This window comes from Tupaia chinensis, unplaced genomic scaffold (genome assembly GCF_000334495.1).
Source record: "Tupaia chinensis unplaced genomic scaffold, TupChi_1.0 Scaffold000469_1, whole genome shotgun sequence".
NCBI lineage: Eukaryota > Metazoa > Chordata > Mammalia > Scandentia > Tupaiidae > Tupaia > Tupaia belangeri.
In genome coordinates, this window is record NW_006159978.1 from 1,069,420 (window position 1) to 1,078,943 (window position 9,524).

A 9,524-nucleotide genomic window follows, 5' to 3' on the forward strand; every position below is an offset into this window, starting at 1 on the left:
GGTGGGCGTGAAGCCCAGCCACTTCGGGAACCGGCTTGGGAGAGGCATTCTTGCTCTATAGTTTCATGCCGCTCAGCCCCTCCCCGCAACCTCGAGACCCGGGCCCCCGCCGGTGCAGCCAGGAAGGCGTCCCAGGCACCTTCAGGTGTAGAGATTGGAGGCAGATTCCTGGGAAAGCGTCTCGGAACCTTTACAGGTGCCAAAGGTGCCTTTGCTGGGGCGTACGGACGAGCCATTCTGAGCGTTTTGGTTTAGAAGTCCGGGCTCACTTCTATGATGGACACTGCCGCTAACTCTGTGACCTCATTCCAGAGCCTCCCTTCTCGGTCTTCTAAAACAGGACAGTTGGGCAGATCCGGTGCAGTCCTCGATGGGGGGGAGGGCAGCTGGAGGTGACCGGCTCCCACTCGGGTGGGTGGAGCTGGGAGGGGCTTGGAGGGGCCCTTAAACTCTAGATCTGAATGCTGCTTGCTTTCCCTAGGAAGTGACCTCTGCAAAGACATGCCATCCATGGGAGGAACTGGGAATTCTGGCCCTGGGCCCGCCCAGGATCACGGATCTGCCACACCCAAGACTGAGGGTGTAGTGTGCAAAGTTTCCCGGGGAGGCAGGGAGGTGAGGAGCCAGGGCCCCGCCTTACCCACTTCCCATTTCCACAGGGAGGACCTAGCCTGACCCCCTTCTTACTGCTTTCTTTGTTCATTACTGGGCCAATTATTTAACTTCTCTGTGCCTCAGTTTACTTCTCTGTAAGATGGGGTCAGTAACAGTACCGACCCTTTACAGTTGTTTTGGGATTAAGAGCGTGGAGGGGGTTTAGCACATTGGCCTCTAGGGCACACCCTTGCTAGTTACTGTTGTTATTATTACTGCTGTTATTGTTTGTTAGCTGCAACCCCTCCACTTGTCCTCCAGCTGTGTAACCCGGCCTCCTCATCTGTAAATTGGGGGTAATAACATCTATCTCATAAGGCCATATGTGAATTGAATGATTTCTCTTTAAGCAGCTCCCCACAGACTGTTAATGTAGCAGGTCGAACAGTGCCTGGTACCTCCCAAGTGCAATATGAATATTGGCTTGTTGCTAAAAACATCGCTTTATTTTAGAGGCTCGGCTGGGTTGCAGAGGGTCTCAGATTGCGTCTGCATTCATTTGTCACTGGGTGCAAGAATCCCCTCAACCATATTCGTAGCGGTCCCGCGAGGGAGAGCGTGGCACCGCTGGCGGCAGTCCTCGGACAGGCAGAAGCCTACGAGCTGGAATTGCAATCTGCCTCCCTGCAATGTGGACCTTTTTAAAAGTGATTTTAAAAGTTTATTGATCTCTCTTATGAGAGAGACAGCAAGCCCACCAGAGTGCTGATGCCACAGCCCACCCCCAGCTTCAGCCAGCCGCCGATCATGGGCACCTGTGTGCCCAGTGTATTCAGGGAGATCCCCGGAGCCTTCCCGTGTGGGTCAACCTTGCATGGAGTCATATTTTACCACTGTCTGGCCCCCGACGTCTACCTTTGGAGGCCCTGTTCTCCCCTCTGGAGCCTGAGGCCCCTGACTCTCAAATCCTGGAGGGCAGTGCTTGGGGTGCCCCAGTGTCCCTGCTCCCAGGCTGCACACCCATCTGTGCCCAATGATGATGAGAGTTGCTGGCACCCCCACTCCCCACACACACACCCATGGCGAGCAGGGAAGTCGTGTTCTCCTCAGTTTGATGATGTCTGCTTACAGTTTAATTTGAGAACCAATTCCACTCTTGCCAAGACTGGGAAAGACAGTGTGGTGGGAGCTGCAGGTGGAGCTTGGGCCCCTGATCCTCAGGCATCACGTGATGTGCTACAGAGGTCCTGTAGAAGCCTTGAGAGGAGCCCCTCCGCCACGCCAAGCTCTGAGATGGGTGCTGTGCAAAGACGGGGTGGGCCACCCAGAGCAGGGCCAGGCATGGACTCAGCCCTGAGCTAGCTGGTCAGCTGTGCCCCCTGACTGGGCTTCCTTATTTTCAGGGCTAAAGCTCCCAGGTGGTCCTGGTTGGCACTCAGCTGGGAGACCCAGGAGAGCCCAGGGTTACCTCGCTGGCTCAGCCTGTCCTCTGGGCCCCAAGAAGCCTTAATACCACCTCTCAGAGGTGGCATGAAGTAGAGGGGGGTAGGGCCACAGGGTCTGCTTGGAAGAAGGGGATCTTAGTGCATTAACTGCTGAGGCCTCCTTGCCCACCCCTACTCCATGCCTCCCTACCCTGGGCCCATGTCCCTGTGCCATAGAGCACCTGCATTTTAACCAGACAATCCAGAAATCAAAAGCAGAAACCCACCAGGAGATGGTCTCTGCAGGAAGCAGAGGGAGGCAGAGGGCTATCTGAGGGCACACCAGGCCCCTCCCATGCTTTCTGGCCTCCCTGGACCTCCATTCTGCAGGCAGAGTCTGCCGTGGCCACAGAGCCTCCCGGCCACAGGCCAAAGCAGAGAGCAGGAAAGACCAAGTGACAGATGACCATGTGTTCTGTCTCTCCAACCCCGTTGCAGTTTCCAAGTGTCTTAGCGAGATTCCTCCCAGAGTGAGTCATCCCCTCGGGTCTACCACCTGGGCAGGGGCAGGGGCAGTGGCAGTGGCAGTGGGAGGGCAGGCAGGGATGATGGAACTGAGCACGGCTGGGAGGCGGGCAAGAGTAGGCAGCGCTGGAGATGGGGGCAGAGTCCACCCTGCAGGACCCACAGGAGCTGCTGTGCACTTTCAGATAATGGAACCAGAGGGAACAGGAAGGCAAATTTTGGCCAGGGAGAGATTGACCGATAAAAGGTAGCGAGGGAACGAAAGGGCTACCCACAGAACCCCATCCTTGGGGCCCAGGTCCCTCTCGGTGCTTAGGGGGACCTGTGTGCCCAGAGAGAGCTCCATCATGGAGGCAGTGACCCAAAAGCCCCCTAACTTCCTGTTTGCCCCCAGCTGCCTGCCCATCGACAGGCATGAGGGGCCATGAGTCATCACTCTGCTGGCCGAGCCTGGAACTTTCCAACCGTACGCTTATCCCACACCTGCCAGAACCAGAGAGTCAAACTGTCCCTGCCCCCCAGGAGTGTCTGAAATGTGGACCTTCTCCCTAAGGTTGGAGTTCCAGATGAAAAGGACAACTTTAATGAGCTCTCACCCACCCTTCACATGTGCCCTTCTAGGGGCTGTTCCCTGCCGACACGCAGAGGCAGCTGCAGCAGCCATGGCGTAGGACCCTCGGGCTGGGCGGAGAAAGCAGCGTGTCCCCTGTGGGCGCCTCCTCTTAGGTAAAAGGCCCCTCGAGGAAGCCTCGTGCCCCAGTCCTGCTCACCTTTTCTGTCCTCCCCACCGCACAGGACGTTCTGCCCGAAGCTTCACACCTTTGCTCCTGGCTGGAATGCCATCTCTCTACTCCTGCCTTGTTTAAAGGCCCACCTCTTCCTTGAAGCCTTCCATCCATACCACATACAGGGATTCTTCTGAATACTCACACCCCTTTCACATGGACCACTCGTTTGTCTTCCAATTCTAGAGAAGCCACAACCTCTTTAATACCGTCAGGTTATGCACTTCCAAAGAAAGGGGTCTGGGCTTTTAGTTCCACATCCATATCGTGCCCTGTGCTCAGCTGGTACTCCGTAAATACGTGAGGCTGATGATATATTGAACAGACCTTGAAAAATCACCCCCAGCCTTCTCTCTTGTGTTCCAAAATTTAGAAGCAGCCCAGACCACGGGGTGGGAGGGGGAAGCCTAGGAGAAGGAGGCCCAGGACTGGGGGTGAGGAGCCCACCTCCCCTCTGCAGCAGGTGGCAATCCCCCCTCCAAGGCCACCACACCCCCTGCCCCTGTCTGCAAGGGAACCCCTGGCTGCCCAGGGAACTCAGTGGGGACTCCGCTTAGGCCCAGCCCCTTCACTTTCTCCCCAGCTGTGCTCCTAGTACTTCTCAGGGACAGGACAGGAGAGGGACGGGCTCCGATCCCGAGTGGGTACTGCATTCCAGCCAGAGAGCGGATGTTAGTGGAATATGTAGACTCTGGGGGCACCCGGCTGCACCAAAAGATCCCAAGTGCAGGTCTGTAGCCCCCTGGGAGACTAGGAAAATAAGGCAGTTGTGAGTGTGAGTGTGTGTGTGTGTGTGTGTGGGAGCAAGTGCGTGTGTATCGGCCAAGGTCGCCACACTCCCAGCCTGGGCTTCTGCTCCTTAGTCCAAGGTGACGTCTTTGTGTGGTATTAAGCCTCCTTTCTTTTATGACATGAGTGGGTAAGTCGATGGCGGTAGTTCATTTTCAATGTCTGGCAAATGCAAGGACACTGGGTGGGAGTCCGAGCAACGCCCAGGCTGCTCCGGGGGAGTGTACTTGCTCTGCTCACCCCGGCCTCTGTCCTCCTTGTTGCAAGCCCGGCCGTGGGCTGGTTGCTCTCACTGATAGTACTTTACTGATTTGGACGATGCTTTGGGACCTGCATGTCACAGGACACCAGCAGGGCTGGACGATGTCTCCAGGGTCCCCTCTACTCTGGTATTCTGGGATTTTACTCTAGGAAGCAAGTTCCTCCTTCTCTCTAGACCTCAGTTTCCCTGTCTGAGAAATGAGCTCTGTGGTCCCTCAGGTCCCTGCATGGGCTGACGGTCAGTGATTCCTGAAATTACTGGCCAATGGGCAGCAGGGGCTGGTATCCCAGAGCAGTGGTTGAATTCAGGGGATTGAGGTGCCTGTCGGAGCAGTGGCAGCCCTTCTTCCCTCTGCAGCTAGAGGAGCAGCCTCTGGAACCATCTAGAACATGCAGGTACACTTTCATAAGAAACAAAGACCCAGGAAGGAGACCATGTGCCTGACAAATGCTTGGAAGGAAATCGTTTTCACGGCAGAGGGTTTATTTTGGAAAACTAGTCTTGAAAATGCCTATCAGTTTTAGGATCCTGCTTTGGGACAAGGCCATGGCTTCCTGGCAGGACTCACCGACTGGACCGTGAGTTGGGCAGCTTTCTCTCAGGCAAGGAGCCCTTGGCTGAGGTTGGGGTGGCTTCTCTCAGTGTGACTGGCTCTGTGAGGTGGGGTCTTCCCATTTTGTGTGGGAGCTGAGGAGATGCTGAGGGGGGCTCCCTGACTGCTTAGAGTCATCTGTGGAGCCTGTCCTGTTAGGGTTCCAGGGGACTGAGGTCTGAGGGTAGGCCCTGCCAAAGAAGGGTGAGGCAGATGCCTGGGCAGAGAAGGGGCTCCCTGCCAGCCTGCGGCCTCTGCACCCAGCACCCCCAGGGCTGCCCCGACACACCCAGCCTGTGGCAGCAGGTGAGGGCCACCCTGTGCGCCTCCCGCCCCCACACACAGCATAATGCAGTGAGACCAGACTATCCCTGCTACACCGTGGCCTGTACAAAGAAAAAATGGGGCTGTCTAGAGCTGCCCTGCCCTCAGCCTGGGCACCCGCAGGGCAGCAGGGAGGCCTCACGGACACCATCCCTGGAGGCTGCGAGCCCCAGCCTTGTACAGTCTCTCCCCAGAAGAGTCTGGGGGGTGCCATCTTGGCCCCTGCCTCTCTGTCTCCTGTCCTGCAGGCCTTGGGCAGCCCGGGGAACGTCTCCTCTCCATAGGGTGGGTTGGGAGGGAGGCTCAGAAGCCACACTGCTGTCAGGAGCTCTGAAACCCCCCCCCGGCCCCCGCCCTGCCAGTAACTCCCAGGTGCCTGTCCCCAGTCGAACTCGAGGGCTGGAGCAGCCTGCTGCGAAATGTCAGTTACTTTTCAGAAGAAGCGGCCTCGGCGGCGGTTGTGGTCAAGGCCTGTCGTCTGTATGCGCCGCCTGTGTCACTCAGGCCACATCCTATGGGTGATGGCGCCAGCTTCAAGGGCAAGGCCTCTACATCCGCTGCCGAGGGGCCCTCCGAAAGGTCCCCAGGTCCTGGCCACCCGCTAACCTGGAGCTTGGGACAGTAAGGATTCCTAGGGAAGGAGGTGGCAATGGGGGGCATTGAGCCCATCGGTGAGAGCCCGGCCTAGAAGCGCTCTCCTGGTGGACCTGTCAGGCGGCCCCCGTTCCCCCACTGACTCTGGGATCTTGAACACGGCCAAGAGCCGTTCCCTCGTAATTGAGCGAGGAGACTTGCAACACTGACACCACTCCAACTCCCTGGCTGACATTAAACATGCGTCAGGGAGTGGCCCCTGAGCCTGTTTTCTGAAAGACAAGCCCGAGAGGGGTGAGGGGCAACAGCCCAGAGGGAGGAGGGGGTCCACACGGTAGCAGAGAAGCCCTCTCTCCTCCAGGAGGAATGTCCCACTCAGGACTCCCTGACTGGGCCGTGAGTTGGGAAGCTTTCCCTCAGGCGAGGAGCCCTTGGCTCAGAAGTGGCCCTTGGGTCCGAAATGTGCTTCTTCACTCACCTCCACGGGCTGAAGAAAGAACCCACCGAAACCGTGATCCTCTGATCTCCGGGGCAAGCCAGGCGGAGGGGATTCACCAGGGCCCTCTTTGCCGAAGCGCCCTGTCCCAGCTTCCTTTATCTCAGCCTGCGTCGGCGATTGATCCTGCAAATCTCTGGATGCTGCAGTTCAAAGCCAGGACTTGGCTCGTCACTGGAGGCGCCCGATGGCATAGTAACTATGCGTGCTTCTTTCTGTTCTTGACGCTTCGGACAGAGCATCCATCGAAAATGTGCCCCAGGATCCTCCCCTCAACGAATGCCTTCCTCATTCATCCTCATCCATCCTCCCACCCATGCATACATCCATCCACCTGTCCGTCTATCTAGTATCCATCTGTCCATTTGCCAAACACTTGAACATCTCAGCATTTCCTCCTTATTTACTAAGTAAAATAAGAGAAATATATACATAACTAAAGTATAAACTCTGTTATCTTTGACCATGGTGAGCAGGGAGGACTCCTTGGCAGAGGTGGCATTTAGATTGGATCTTGAAGGATGAGTATCATTTTAACCCCTGAAACCAGACATGTGCAGAGAAGGGTGTTCCAGATAGGAGAACGGCACTGCGTGGGAGTTACGTGTGGGATCTCTGAAGAGCCTGGCATGGGAGCAGGAGGAAGGGTGCTATTTGCCGGGGACCTGGAAAGGTGCTGTGTGCGGGGCCCACTTGGCTTTGGGTAGAAGAATTTGACGTGACTAATGAAGATGGCAGGTCTGCTCTCCCCCTTCGTAGCTGGGCCACCCCCAGGGAGACCCTGTCTCTGAACCTGCCAGACAGCGCTTGGTTCCTCCTCTGCTAAGTAAGTGACCATCCCTGCCTCCCAGGTCTTTGGGGGTTATCTGATGTTCTTAGGTCTTGGACTGAGACCAGTCGGAGCTGTTACTCGTATGTGTTTGGTTGTGTGTGTGTGTGTGTGCATGGATAGGAGAACGGCACTGCGTGGGAGTTACGTGTGGGATCTCTGAAGAGCCTGGCATGGGAGCAGGAGGAAGGGTGCTATTTGCCGGGGACCTGGAAAGGTGCTGTGTGCGGGGCCCACTTGGCTTTGGGTAGAAGAATTTGACGTGACTAATGAAGATGGCAGGTCTGCTCTCCCCCTTCGTAGCTGGGCCACCCCCAGGGAGACCCTGTCTCTGAACCTGCCAGACAGCGCTTGGTTCCTCCTCTGCTAAGTAAGTGACCATCCCTGCCTCCCAGGTCTTTGGGGGTTATCTGATGTTCTTAGGTCTTGGACTGAGACCAGTCGGAGCTGTTACTCGTATGTGTTTGGTTGTGTGTGTGTGTGTGTGCATGCATGTGTGTGTAAAAGATGTTTATCATATACTTTAGTTCACACTGAAAACAAACACGAGCACATGAAAATAATGCCATGTAAAGTGTCGCGCCCTTTTCTCTCGGAGTCTGCAGCCAGTCCAGGTTCGTGTTTACCGAACTTTAATCTCCGTGTGCATGTCTGCGTGTTCCTCTTTCTCACCAAGCGTGACTTCCTGTGCACAGTTTGGCATGCGCACCATGGACGCATGCTGCCTTCTACATCTTCAATGGCCTTATCGTGTGATGGACAGTTCTTGGTCAGAGGTAGCTGACGGTGTGGCTGTGGTGACATCTTTTCAGGTCCCCTTGTTTCATATGAAACTCTTGGAAAATTCTGGGGTCAAGGTTTGGGGACGATGTCCTTGGGATCTGTCAGCATCCTGGAGTCTTTGAGGTCGAGGGTGAAGCAGATCCTGTTGCCTGGCCCTTGAGTTTAAGCTGAGTGTCAGTTTTATCTGAACATTTCCACATTTCCTTGCAGCTAGGTGTGGCCGTGTGACCAAGTTCAGCACAGTGAGACATAAGTGAGGAGTGCAATTTGCCTGCAGATGCCCTGAAAATGTATCTTCCGCACATTGCTTTCTGGTTGGCTGGAATGCAGAAGTGATGGCTGGAATTGAAGCAGTTCTCTCGGACTCTGAGTTGAACTTCAGAGCAGAAGCTCTGTAGGGGTGGAGTGACAATGTAATGATGGTCCCAAGCTCATTGGAGCATCATCCGGGCTCCAGACTGCCTATCCAAACTTTTCTAGGAGAGGAACAAATATTTACTTGGTTCAGATCACTGTTACTTTAGATCCTCTACCACCACAATCAAAATTCTTACTAACACAAAGAGTTTCTATTTCCAGCCATAGCACCAGAGTACATGCCAGCACCGTTAAGCCGCCTTACAGGGCCACCTGCGAGTCCCCCATCCTCCTTGCCTGCTGGAGGCAGGAAGGAGGAACAGGAGGAAGGAGGAGAGGCAGTTTTGCACCAACTAAGGCTCTTGTTTCAAGGACTAGACTGCAAACACTTTCTCGTAGAAGCAGTTGTGAGTCTTAGGTTTCACCAGAAGCCTCGGACTATTTATTCTGGTTTGTCTCTGGCTCCCAGATCCTCGTGCTTTGACATGGCTAGACGGCTCACAGCACTCAGGCCCTCTCATCCTCCCTCCCTCATCTGTGCTTCAGGTCTAGAACTCTCCTAGATTAACCCTTCATGACACATGGACCGGCAAGAGAACGGAACTTCAGTCCCAACCTGCCTTTCTCTTAGTCAGGAGCACTTGAGCAGTGACCCATCTGCACCACCACCGGATGTGACAGCCCTGGGGGCCTGACACAGCCCGGAGGGCTTCTTGAGAGAGGTGGACATGGGGCACTCATGTTCAGGCTCTGAGGCAGGAAAGAGCCTGGCAGAGGCTGGAGAGAGAGGCAGCCCATGAAGGCTGATGTGCCGGGGTCCTGCAGTTCCTTCAGAGAGCGGGGCTCCCCCACACCAGCACAGAAAGGCCCAGTGCCCTGTCTGGGTGTCACTTGCCTCCTTGCAGCTGTGTCCACCCACTTGTTATTCCTCACCTCTCTACCAAGCACTTGCTCGGTGCCAAGCTGGGCTCGTGCCATCGGGCAGTCCCTGGGGTCCTCAGAGGCCACCTCGCCTCACTGCTCAGCCTTGGGAAAGGTGCGCCCTGAAATGGCTGGGACTTGACTCCCCTTTCCACAGACGGTACAGGCTTACTTGGAGCCTGTACGAGCCTACTGCCCTACAGCCCAGGATCAGCCCCCTGGACGTGTGGCAGCCCCGAGGAAGACGCC

The 9,524-nt window shown here is 55.9% G+C and overlaps 1 protein-coding gene across 1 annotated transcript in view; it reads left to right on the top strand.

Annotated features, from left to right (window-relative positions):
* Window positions 1-9,524, top strand: part of RIN3 (Ras and Rab interactor 3) — a 146,626-nt gene that overhangs the window by 815 nt on the left and 136,287 nt on the right.